A 12,092-nucleotide genomic window follows, 5' to 3' on the forward strand; every position below is an offset into this window, starting at 1 on the left:
GTAACTAACCTGACCCAGACTAACTTGACCCAGACTAACTAACCTAACCCAGACTAACTAACCTGAACCAGAACCAGACTAAACTGGTGTTAGATTCTGACTGTTTTTAATTACTGAAAGACGACACTTCATTTACACCAATGACTATCTGTCTGTCTACCTGTCTGTCTGTCTACCTGTCTGTCTGTCTACCTGTCTGTCTGTCTACCTGTCTGTCTGTCTACCTGTCTGTGTGTGTGTCAGGTGATCTACCTGAAGAAGACTCCAGAAGAAGCCTACAGAGCTTTGATCTCCGGCTCCAACGCCTCCTACCTGCCCTTCAGGTCAGCCTTGACACTGCTGCAGTACTGATACAGTAATACTGCAGTACTGCAACAGTATTACTGCAGTATTTTTGATGGTATAACATGGTCAGACTGTGATTGGGAGTTGAGGCTTCAACCACTGAACAGCTGATTCTAGTTTGGATGTTGTTGATTATATGACCTTTAACCCTGACAGTCCTATAAGAACATACTGTGTTATGTGACCTTTAACCTCTATCTAGTCCTATAAGGACATGATAGGAAACTTTATCAATAACACGTGAACCCTGAGTCCTTATGTCAGTTGTAACAAAACAGGATCAGAGTCAATTTATTCATTAGGAATTTCAAAATAAAAGTGCTGGAACTTGACATTTCAAAGTGAAAAACCTTTCTGATGTTTGTTGAGATGAGCAGACAGCAGACTGTTGTTACAGCAGAGTGTAGAAACTGAGAGCTGATGGCCGAGTTTGACAAGCATAGGGGGAGGGGAGGGGTGTGTGAGAGAGAGTGTGAGAGTGTGTGAGTGTGTGTGTGTTGGGGGGGGAGGGGGGAGGGGGGAGGGGGGGGTGATAAAGGAGCTTTTGTCCTCCTTATATAACTGAGTTACTGGACAGAATGGGAGCGAGGCCACAGCTTCAGACCGGACGGGTCGGTCCACTGTCACACTGATTATTACTGTTAATCCTCTTCATGCTGTCATGAAGTCTGCTGATATTAAGATTCATCTTGTCTAACCTCAGCGTCTCATTTTGAGGTTTGTTTTCCAGAGAAAGAGTTAAAGTTCATTTGAAGTTTCTCCATCAAGTTGAAATCCAGAATCTGAGTGATCAGACAAGCAGGAGGGTGGCCTGTCACTCCCTCACACTCTTTCTGGATGATAGTTTTCGTTTCTTAAATATGATGGAAAACAAACACAGTGCTCTCCTCACCCCCCCCCCCCGCCCCCCCATCACCCCCCCCCCCCCCATCACCCCCCCCCCCCCTCCCCTCCCCTCCCCCTCCCAGTTACCCAGAGCAGAGAGGAGGACAGGCATTTGTCACAGAAACACTGAGGCAGCAGCTCAGTGCGAGAGCTTGTAACATGACAGGAATCTCACATCACTCTGCTGCAACTGATATTAATAATCCTAATCATTCTTATGTTGGTCATCTGATCATCTTAGCCTATCAGAGGCTCTGATGCTGTGCTCTCCCTAATGAGTTGTTGTACTTCTTCACTGTGACACCTAATCCACCCCCCCAAAAAAAAGTGATACCATTGATAAGTTTCTGTAATATGATTGGTCAGATCTGAACAGACACTTGTTAGACTTGTTACAATCTGATGTGACTGCAGAGTCACTGATGGACGTTTCCACAGGATCCGGCATTTCCACACTTTCCATTCATTTTCTATGTAAGCAGCCGTGCAATGCATTCTGGGTGCAGCCAGGAACCGATATGGAAGCTCGCCTATCAAGCGTCCGACTCTGGGAAGCAGAGTGATCCCTCGTGTGAAACGATGCCCTGTGAAAACTCACCATGAGGCTGCTGGCTGTGACAGCTGAGGGGCTCTCAGCCGCTGTGTGTGTGTGTGTGTGTGTGTGTGTGTGTGTGTGTGTGTGTGTGTGTGTGTGTGTGTGTGTGTGTGTGTGTGTGTGTGTGTGTGTGTGTGTGTGTGTGTGAGAGAGAGAGAGAGAGAGATCATTAGCATTGGAAAATCACACCCTGAAGCTACTCTATATGAAGATATGTATGAACTCACTGGCCTCCTGGTTCAGTAGTTAGTCGGGTCTGGGGGGAGGGAGGAGGGAGGGGGAGGGGGGGGGGGGGGGAGCTGCCCTGGTGCCTTTGAGCAACACACTGAAGCCTCCTCCTGCCTGACTGCACCAAGCAGAGGGAGGAGAGGAGGAGGAGGGTTTCCTGTAGTTTTCAGCGCTTTGATGCAGGTCTCTCTCTCTCTCTCTCTCTCTCTCTCTCTCTCTCTCTCTCTCTCTCTCTCTCTCTCTCCTCTCTCTCTCTCTCTCTCTCTCTCTCTCTCTCTCTCTCTCTCTCTCTCTCTTTCAGAGATGCTTCTTTTGGGAATTGCACCTACAACCTCACCATACTGGACTGCCTGCAAGGAATCAGGAAGGTGAGTTGTGTTTTTCTGTCTTCTGATTGGCAGGAAGAAGTGTGAATCCTCGGCCAATCAGCACCAGCAGACTGTTGATGTGAAATCAGTTCATCAGGACTCAGTCTGGGTTAGACTGGGTTAGACTGGGTTAGACTGGGTTTGTCTCATCCCAGTACATTAGATCAGTGTGTTTCCAGTTCACCAGCAGCCAGTCTAGTCTGTTCAAACAGAGTGTGTGTGTGTGTGTGTGTGTGTGTGTGTGTGTGTGTGTGTGTGTGTGTGTGTGTGTGGTTACTGGTGATGTGACTGGTTCCATCATCTGCTGTAAAGGGAAATGCCACTAAAACCCAGCTGAGTGTCGGTCTGAGTTTCTGTCAGTTGTGATCCGGTCAGTGAGCCTGTCGTCTTCCCGTCTGTGATCCGGTCAGTGAGCCTGTCCTCTTCCTGTCTGTGATCCGGTCAGTGAGCCTGTCTGTGATCCGGTCAGTGAGCCTGTCTGTGATCCGGTCAGTGAGCCTGTCTGTGATCCGGTCAGTGAGCCTGTCGTCTTCCTGTCTGTGATCCGGTCAGTGAGCCTGTCCTCTTCCTGTCTGTGATCCGGTCAGTGAGCCTGTCCTCTTCCTGTCTGTGATCCGGTCAGTGAGCCTGTCGTCTTCCTGTCTGTGATCCGGTCAGTGAGCCTGTCTGTGATCCGGTCAGTGAGCCTGTCTGTGATCCGGTCAGTGAGCCTGTCTGTGATCCGGTCAGTGAGCCTGTCGTCTTCCCGTCTGTGATCCGGTCAGTGAGCCTGTCGTCTTCCTGTCTGAGCGATGCGGAGCAGCAGAAGAAGGAAAGTAGGAAACATGTTGTCGTCTGTTTCTGGATCGACGCACAGGCAATGAAACAAAGGGTAGCGCCCCTGTGGGCCGGTCTGTGCAGGTTGGAAGAAGAGAGACTCCGCTCTGCCTCAGACACACAGGAGCAGCAGCCACCACACAACGAGTCCAATTAACCAATCACAGCTTCATCTTTCCAATCATTAATAGTGGTTTTGATACCAAACATCGATACAAAAAGTCTGCAGCTTTACACTGAGGAGAAATTCATCGCTCATACCTGTCGGATTGTTGTGAAGATTACAAGGGAGCGATGGCAGGAGCAGTGACCGTCCTGCAGGGTGAAGAGAGGCTTGTTTTATACGCACATCAATAGATCAATAGATCAATAGATCAATAGATCAAACACTGAACGGAGAGCAGCTTTTGGTTGTTTTGAAGTTCAGATGTCATTCTGGAGGAATTCCCTTGTTGTCCAGCAGTGAAGCTTCTCCTTTTGTTTTCAGACTGTTAGAATGTGCAGTAAAAACCATGTGACCCGGCACCTTTAAAGCAGCTGGGAAAGAGGGACAGAAAGAAAAGTCTTCATGGCTGCTGCAGCATCTTGGATGATGTGCAGCGCAGCCTGCGGCGCCCTCTGCTGGACGGGGGAAGCCGGCAGCCTGCGGCGCCCTCTGCTGGACGGGGAAGCCGGCAGCCTGCGGCGCCCTCTGCTGGACGGGGGAAGCCGGCAGCCTGCGGCGCCCTCTGCTGGACGGGGGAAGCCGGCAGCCTGCGGCGCCCTCTGCTGGACGGGGGAAGCCGGCAGCCTGCGGCGCCCTCTGCTGGACGGGGGAAGCCGCTTGTTTTCATTCTGACAGACAGCAGCAGCTGCTCCTGTCTGACAGCCTGTCAGGTCAGGACCAGACAGACCGCATCAAGCAGGATCCATCACTGTTTAATCAAACCGTAGATCTGCATGGGCCGGCTGTGGCTCAGGAGGTAGAGCGGGTCGTCCACTAATCACAAGGTCGGCGGTTCGATCCCCGGCTCCTCCGGTCCGCGTGTGGAAGTGTCCTTGGGCAAGATACTGAACCCCAAATTGCTCCCGCTGGTTGGCCAGCAATGGGTGTGAATGTGTGAATGCAGGGATTGTAAAGCACTTTGGATAAAAGCTTTGGATAAAAGCTATATAAATGCAGTCCATTTACCATAGATCCTGTAAATGTGGTCAAAGTGTAGATCTGTATATATCAGACTGACTCTGTCATCCTGTCCTGTCCTGTCTGTCATCCTTTACCCAATTTCCCCTCGGGGATCAATAAAGTATTTCTGATTCTGATTCTGATTCTGTCTGTCAGCTCTAGAGTCAAACCTCCAACCAGCTGAAGGCAGGATCAACACATTACAGAGATATATCTGATTAAATATAGAATTTTAAAATGCATCAAGTGTTTTTGATATTTGATTTTCTGTCTCAGTTTGACAGATTTCTCTCCTGTTGTCTGCAGGCTCTGCAGCACGGCTTCTTCGACTTCGAGACCTTCGATGTGGACGAGTACGAACACTATGAGGTAAACACCAACACCAACACAACACCAACACCAACACAAGACCAACACCAACACCAACACCAACACAACACCAACACAACACCAACACAACACCAACACCAACACAACACCAACACCAACACAAGACCAACACCAACACCAACACCAACACAACACCAACACCAACACAACACCAACACCAACACAAGACCAACACCAACATCAACACCAACACAACCCCAACACCAACACAACACCAACCCAACACCAACACCAACACAAGACCAACACCAACACCAACACCAACACCAACACAACACCAACACCAACACAAGACCAACACAACACCAACATCAACACCAACACCAACACCAACACAACACCAACACCAACACAACACCAACACCAACACCAACACCAACACCAACACAACACCAACACCAACACAACACCAACACAACACCAACATCAACACCAACACAACACCAACACCAACACAACACCAACACCAACACAACACCAACACCAACACAACACCAACACAACACCAACACCAACACAACACCAACACAACACCAACACAACACCAACACAACACCAACACTAACACAACACCAACACCAACACAACACCAACACAACACCAACACCAACACAACACCAACACCAACACAACACCAACACAACACCAACACTAACACAACACCAACACCAACACCAACACAACACCAACACCAACACCAACACAAGACCAACACAACACCAACACTAACACAACACCAACACCAACACCAACACAAGACCAACACAACAACAACCACAACACAACACCAACACCAACACAAGACCAACACCAACACCAACACCAACACAAGACCAACACAAGACCAACACAACACCAACACCAACACAACACCAACACAACACCAACACCAACACCAACACAACACCAACACAAGACCAACACAAGACCAACACAACACCAACACAACACCAACACCAACACAAGACCAACACAAGACCAACACAACACCAACACCAACACAAGACCAACACAAGACCAACACAACACCAACACCAACACAAGACCAACACAAGACCAACACAACACCAACACCAACACAACACCAACACAACACCAACACCAACACAAGACCAACACAAGACCAACACAACACCAACACCAACACAACACCAACACAACACCAACACCAACACAAGACCAACACAAGACCAACACCAACACCAACACCAACACAACACCAACACAACACCAACATAACACCAACACAAGACCAACACAACACCAACACCAACACAAGACCAACACAAGACCAACACCAACACCAACACCAGCACAACACCAACACCAACACAAGACCAACACAAGACCAACACCAACACCAACACCAACACAACACCAACACAACACCAACACCAACATAACACCAACACAACACCAACACAACACCAACACCAACACAAGACCAACACAAGACCAACACAAGACCAACACCAACACAACACCAACACCAACACAAGACCAACACAAGACCAACACCAACACAACACCAACACCAACACAACACCAACATAACACTAACACAACACCAACACCAACACAAGACCAACACCAACACAACACCAACACAACACAACACAACACAACACAACACCAACACAACACCAACACAACACCAACACAACACCAACACCAACACAACACCAACACCAACACAATACAACACCAACCACAACACCAACACCAACACCAACACCAACACAACACAACACAACACAACACAACACAACACAACACAACACAACACAACACAACACAACACAACACAACACAACACAACACAACACAACACAACCCCAACCCCACACCAACACCAACACCAACACCAACACCAACACCAACACCACACAACACAACACAACACAACACAACACAACACAACACAACACAACACAACACCAACCCCCACACCAACACAACACAACACAACACAACACAACACAACACAACACAACACAACACAACACAACACAACACAACACAACACAACACAACACAACACAACACAACACAACACACCACACCACACCACACCACACCACACCACACCACACCACACCACACAACACCAACATAACACCAACACAACACCAACACCAATCTGCAGAGACAGTTGGAGGTAAAGCCTCTTCTGTCTGGTTTCTCATTGGCTGTTGCTGCTCACTGTTCTCTAAACCTGTCTTCACATATCTCACATTATAAGAGCGCTGCACATTTTGTGCTGACAAAGTCAAAGACAAGTCTTGTAGTGTGTGTCCAGCTTGACATGAAGATGGTCTGCAGACAGCAGCACCAGCACTAACATTAACAGTGGGTAATGTTAATGTTAATGTTAATGGTGCAGCACCAACACTCAGCTGTTTGTTCCTCATATTTCAGTCCAGACACAGAAAACCTTTCTGATGTTCCTCTGCTGCTGCAGGTAGAAAACTCTGTCTGTTGTTTTCACTCTGAAGGCTGTGACACATCGAAAACCTTTTGGGCAACTCTGATGGGCAACGTTGCTCAAGGTGTTGCCTTGAGCAATGTTGCTTTAATCACAGAGGAACATCTCTGTTGCTGGGAACCTTACCCATCTACATCACAACAAAACTCCTAACACTAAGGAAAGCACAGACTGTGATGTGTATATCTGTAGTAACTGTGGGTCTGGGACCTGTTGTTGCTTCCTAGCGGGTGGAGAACGGAGACTTCAACTGGATCGTCCCGGGGAAGTTCCTGGCCTTCAGCGGGCCGCATCCCAAAACCAAGATGGAGAACGGTGAGCTTCGTTTTTCTGTTTCTCAGCAGGAACAAGCAGCTTGATGGATGAAACTGAACACTGAACATTTTAGTCAAAGTTTTATTTGACACAGATCTAAATCACTTGAAGTTCACTGCCAGCTACACGACTACTGAAGCAAATCAGGTTTCAAATTTGGTCCATGTTCCATTTCTGCCTGTTATCCACTGCTCAGTGCGTGGTTTATCTCATGTTTGCAGGCCAACTCTTATTTTGATTTGACTTTGGGAGTGTTGTTAACGACAGCGGGCCGGTCGGTAACGTTCCGCTCTCCTCAGGTTACCCGCTCCACGCCCCGGAGGCGTACTTCCCGTACTTCAGGAAGCACGGCGTCGGCGGCGTGATCCGCCTCAACAAGAAGATCTACGACGCCAAGCGCTTCACGGACGCCGGCTTCGACCACTATGACCTCTTCTTCCTGGACGGCAGCACGCCCAGTGACATCATCACCCAGCGCTTCCTGCACATCTGTGAGAACACCGACGGAGCTGTGGCCGTCCACTGCAAGGGTGAGACACCTGTCCACGCCCTGTCCTGTTGTGTCCTGTCCTGTTGTGTCCTGTCCTGTTGTGTCCCGTCATGTTGTGTCCTGTCATGTTGTGTCCTGTCATGTTGTGTCCTGTCCTGTTGTGTCCTGTCCTGTTGTGTCCTGTCATGTTGTGTCCTGTCCTGTTGTGTCCTGTCCTGTTGTGTCCTGTCCTGTTGTGTCCTGTCATGTTGTGTCCTGTCATGTTGTGTCCTGTCATGTTGTGTCCTGTCCTGTTGTGTCCTGTCCTGTTGTGTCCTGTCATGTTGTGTCCTGTCCTGTTGTGTCCTGTCCTGTTGTGTCCTGTCCTGTTGTGTCCCATCATGTTGTGTCCTGTCCTGTTGTGTCCCATCATGTTGTGTCCTGTCCTGTTGTGTCCCATCATGTTGTGTCCTGTCCTGTTGTGTCCCATCATGTTGTGTCCTGTCATGTTGTGTCCTGTCCTGTTGTGTCCTGTCCTGTTGTGTCCTGTCCTGTTGTGTCCTGTCCTGTTGTGTCCCGTCTAGTTGTCCTGACTGATCTGAGATCTGTAGGAACAGGAAGTAGAACCTCTGCTTTAATATCTCTCTCTCTCTCTCTCTCTCTCTCTCTCTCTCTCTCTCTCTCTCTCTCTCTCTCTCTCTCTCTCTCTCTGTAGCGGGTCTTGGTAGGACGGGCACTCTGATTGGCTGTTACCTGATGAAACACTACCGCTTTACGGCAGGAGAAACCATCGCCTGGATCCGGATCTGCAGGCCGGGCTCTGTGATTGGACCGCAGCAGCATTTCCTGGAAGAGTGAGTCACAAGACGCCGCTGTTTCTGATTGGACAAGAACATTTCTGCTCAGTTACACAGTTTCCACAATATTTAAATTCACTGTGACAACTCAAACGGTTTCTGGGTTAGGGTTGTTTGCGCTAGAATTGTGGGATTGGGTGAAAATTGCAAAAGATTATTGGGATTTCATCACACTGTCAATCTGATTAGAGCTGCAACGATTAATCCATTAGTTGTCAACTATTAAATTAATCGCCAACTACTTTGATAATGGATTAATCGGTTTGAGTAATTTTTAAGAAAAATAAGTCAAAATTCTCTGATTCCAGCTTCTTAAATGAATATTTTCTGGTTTCTTTCCTCCTCTATGACAGTAAACTGAATATCTTTGGGTTGTGGACAAAACAAGACATTTGAGGACGTCATCTTGGGAAACACTGATCCACATTTCTCACCATTTTCTGACATTTTATAAACCAAACAACTACAAAATAATCGACAGATTAATCGACAATGAAAATAATCATTAGTTGCAGCCCTAAATCTGATAAACTGAATCACATTTTATTTAAAACTTCTTACAATTGGATTCTCTCTCTTTGACTCACTCACACAGTCTGTCTCTCACACACACACACACACACACACACACACACACACACACACACACACACACACACACACACACACAAGTGTAATGAATAAGCATTTATCAACTGCCTCTCTGTCTCTGCCTCTCTGCCTCGTGGCTCCTCTGTCCTGTCGGAGCAGATCTGAGCTTCATGGCTCTGAGGTCAGCGTCCGTTCAGGACAGCCTGTTGGGAGCGGGCCGGTCGCTCGGCCTCCGGTGTTGCTGCTCGCAGCTTTCTGGAGAAACCCTAACCCTAACCCCTAACCCCTGACCCCTGACCCCTAACCCTAACCCCTAACCCTCTCACCCAAACAGCTTCACTCTCCACACTGAGCTTCAGCTGCTTTGAGCCTCACTGCTGCACAGAGCGCTGCTCGCTTGTTTATTCAAACTTTATTAATATTGAACGTGTCGCGTGTCCAAATGGCACCAAATCCCACACCGCACGTCCTCGGGTCCCCAGCAATACACCCACCGAGTGTGAAGTCGAGCGGACAAATGGTTCACACACACACACACACACACACACACACACACACACACACACAGATTCCTTGCTTTATAGTGTGATGTCTCCGCTGCTTCGGATAAAAGCATCTGCCAAATGGGAAACTATAATTGTAAAAAGATTTGATGAACAGATTTAATGCTGGTTTCAGATTTGATTAAATGAGTGTTGGACTGCTTACCATTAAGGAATAATAATAATAATAATGATCATAGTAATAATAATATGACTATTACAGCTAATAATAATATAACTAATATTATTATAGTTGCTAATGAGCTGAACTTCACTCACCTTCATCCACTTATCAGACAAACTCTTCACTCTGCTGACGAGTGCAGAGCTGTCAAGCTGTGTGTGTGTGTGTGTGTGTGTGTGTGTGTGTGTGTGTGTGTGTGTGTGTGTGTGTGTGTGTGTGTGTGTGTGTGTGTGTGTGTGTGTGTGTGTGTGTGTGTGTGTGTGTGTGTGTGTGTGTGTGTCCTGGCTGAGCTTCAGCAGGCCTGCTGTTTATCTCTCAGCATAGTTTCCATGCAGGAACATGGCAGGCAGTTGGCAGCTTGTTGCAGCTGGGTCAGAGGTCAGAGTTCACACTGCTCTGTGTGTGTGTGTGTGTGTGTGTGTGTGTGTGTGGCAGGAAGCAGGCAGCTCTGTGGTTGCAGGGAGACAGCCAGCGCTCCCAGAAGGCCAAGCTGGAGGAGAGGGCGGTGCCACGCCTCATTACCAGTATGGACGACCTCACAATAAGCCCCGCCCACAATATCACAAGCTCCGCCCACAACACCACCATCTGCAGATCCCCGAGCTCCGACCAACTGCTAGAGGTGGACACACACACACACACACACACACACACACACACATTAAATACTTTATTTGAACCCCTTCGTTCACACAGCAGCTGTCCTGAGGTGCGTTTGTTTTCTCCTCCAGGCTGAGTTGGGAGAAAGCGGGCCGGGTCTGACCCAGGGAGACAAACTCCGAGCGCTGAAGGGCCGGCGTGCGCCCCGCCCGGCCACCACCGGGGCGCTGAGGTGAGGAAAACAAACCACACACCAAACAATAGTTATGTTTTCATCCAACTGTCCAGCATCATTTTAAATGAACGAACTGAAACGTCACGAAATAAACAGTCGGTTCATATTTCCATCAGAATCAATCAGCTTCCTGAACAGAGAAACATGAATCTTTCTGCTGCGTCAGCATTCATCTGACAGACAGGCTGCCATGGTTACGCATCACATGCTGGTCTGCAGTCTGCTGTGATCAAACTGATCTGAACGTGTGTGTGTGTGTGTGTGTGTGTGTGTGTGTGTGTGTGTGTGTGTGTGTGTGTGTGTGTTTCAGAGTGGAGGAGGTGAAGATGCACAGCAGATCAGCTTCCCAGCCGTTCAGGTAGGAGACTGAACACTCCCCTGTTCTGCTCTCACAGTCTTCAGTTTGATTCTCTGCATTCTGCTTCCAGACTCTAAATCAAACGGTCAGGAGATGTAGTCTCTCCAGTGTGTCCTCGGTCTGCTCCGGGGTCTGGTACACCTCCTAATGGAGCGGGGGGTGGGGGGGTGGGGGGGGTGGTATGTATTGACTTTATATTTTTATCAGAAGTTGGGTTGTGGTCCATTGACTTCATGGAGTTGGACGCTTGGAGTCTTTTTGGAGCCGGCCTCTAGAGGACGTTTGAGGAACTGCAGCTTAACGCCGCTTCCATATTTGCTTCAAAATAGAGCTGGGCGATAACTGAATACCGTATTTCCTCTAATATTGGCCCGGGCCTTTATTTCCCTCAGCTGCAGAGGGGACCAGGCCTTTATTGGAAGCAGGTTTATATTAGAGACAGGCCTTTATTTCTAATTCCCTTTCTAATTCGGCTCAATGGGATGAACATTCATTTGATTATTTAACGTGATTTTGCACACGTGAGCCACATCGTGATATATATCGATATCGAAAAAAATCCATATGATTGTCCTGATTGATTTTAACCATATCGCCCAGCCCTACTTCAAAATTCACCCGTGGTTTTGGCGGCTTGGCTCAGACTTGATGCTCCTCCAGTTCC

The 12,092-nt window shown here is 48.2% G+C and overlaps 1 pseudogene; it reads left to right on the forward strand.

The window, feature by feature from the left end:
* Positions 1-243: 243 nt before the first annotated feature.
* Positions 244-12,092, forward strand: part of LOC139640023 (dual specificity protein phosphatase CDC14AB-like) — a 22,682-nt pseudogene continuing 10,833 nt past the window's right edge.

Source organism: Centroberyx affinis, unplaced genomic scaffold, assembly GCF_046629955.1.
Source record: "Centroberyx affinis isolate AG114_WGS23_722 - 3 ecotype Tasmania unplaced genomic scaffold, CSIRO-AGI_Caff_v1 ptg008180l_1, whole genome shotgun sequence".
NCBI lineage: Eukaryota > Metazoa > Chordata > Actinopteri > Beryciformes > Berycidae > Centroberyx > Centroberyx affinis.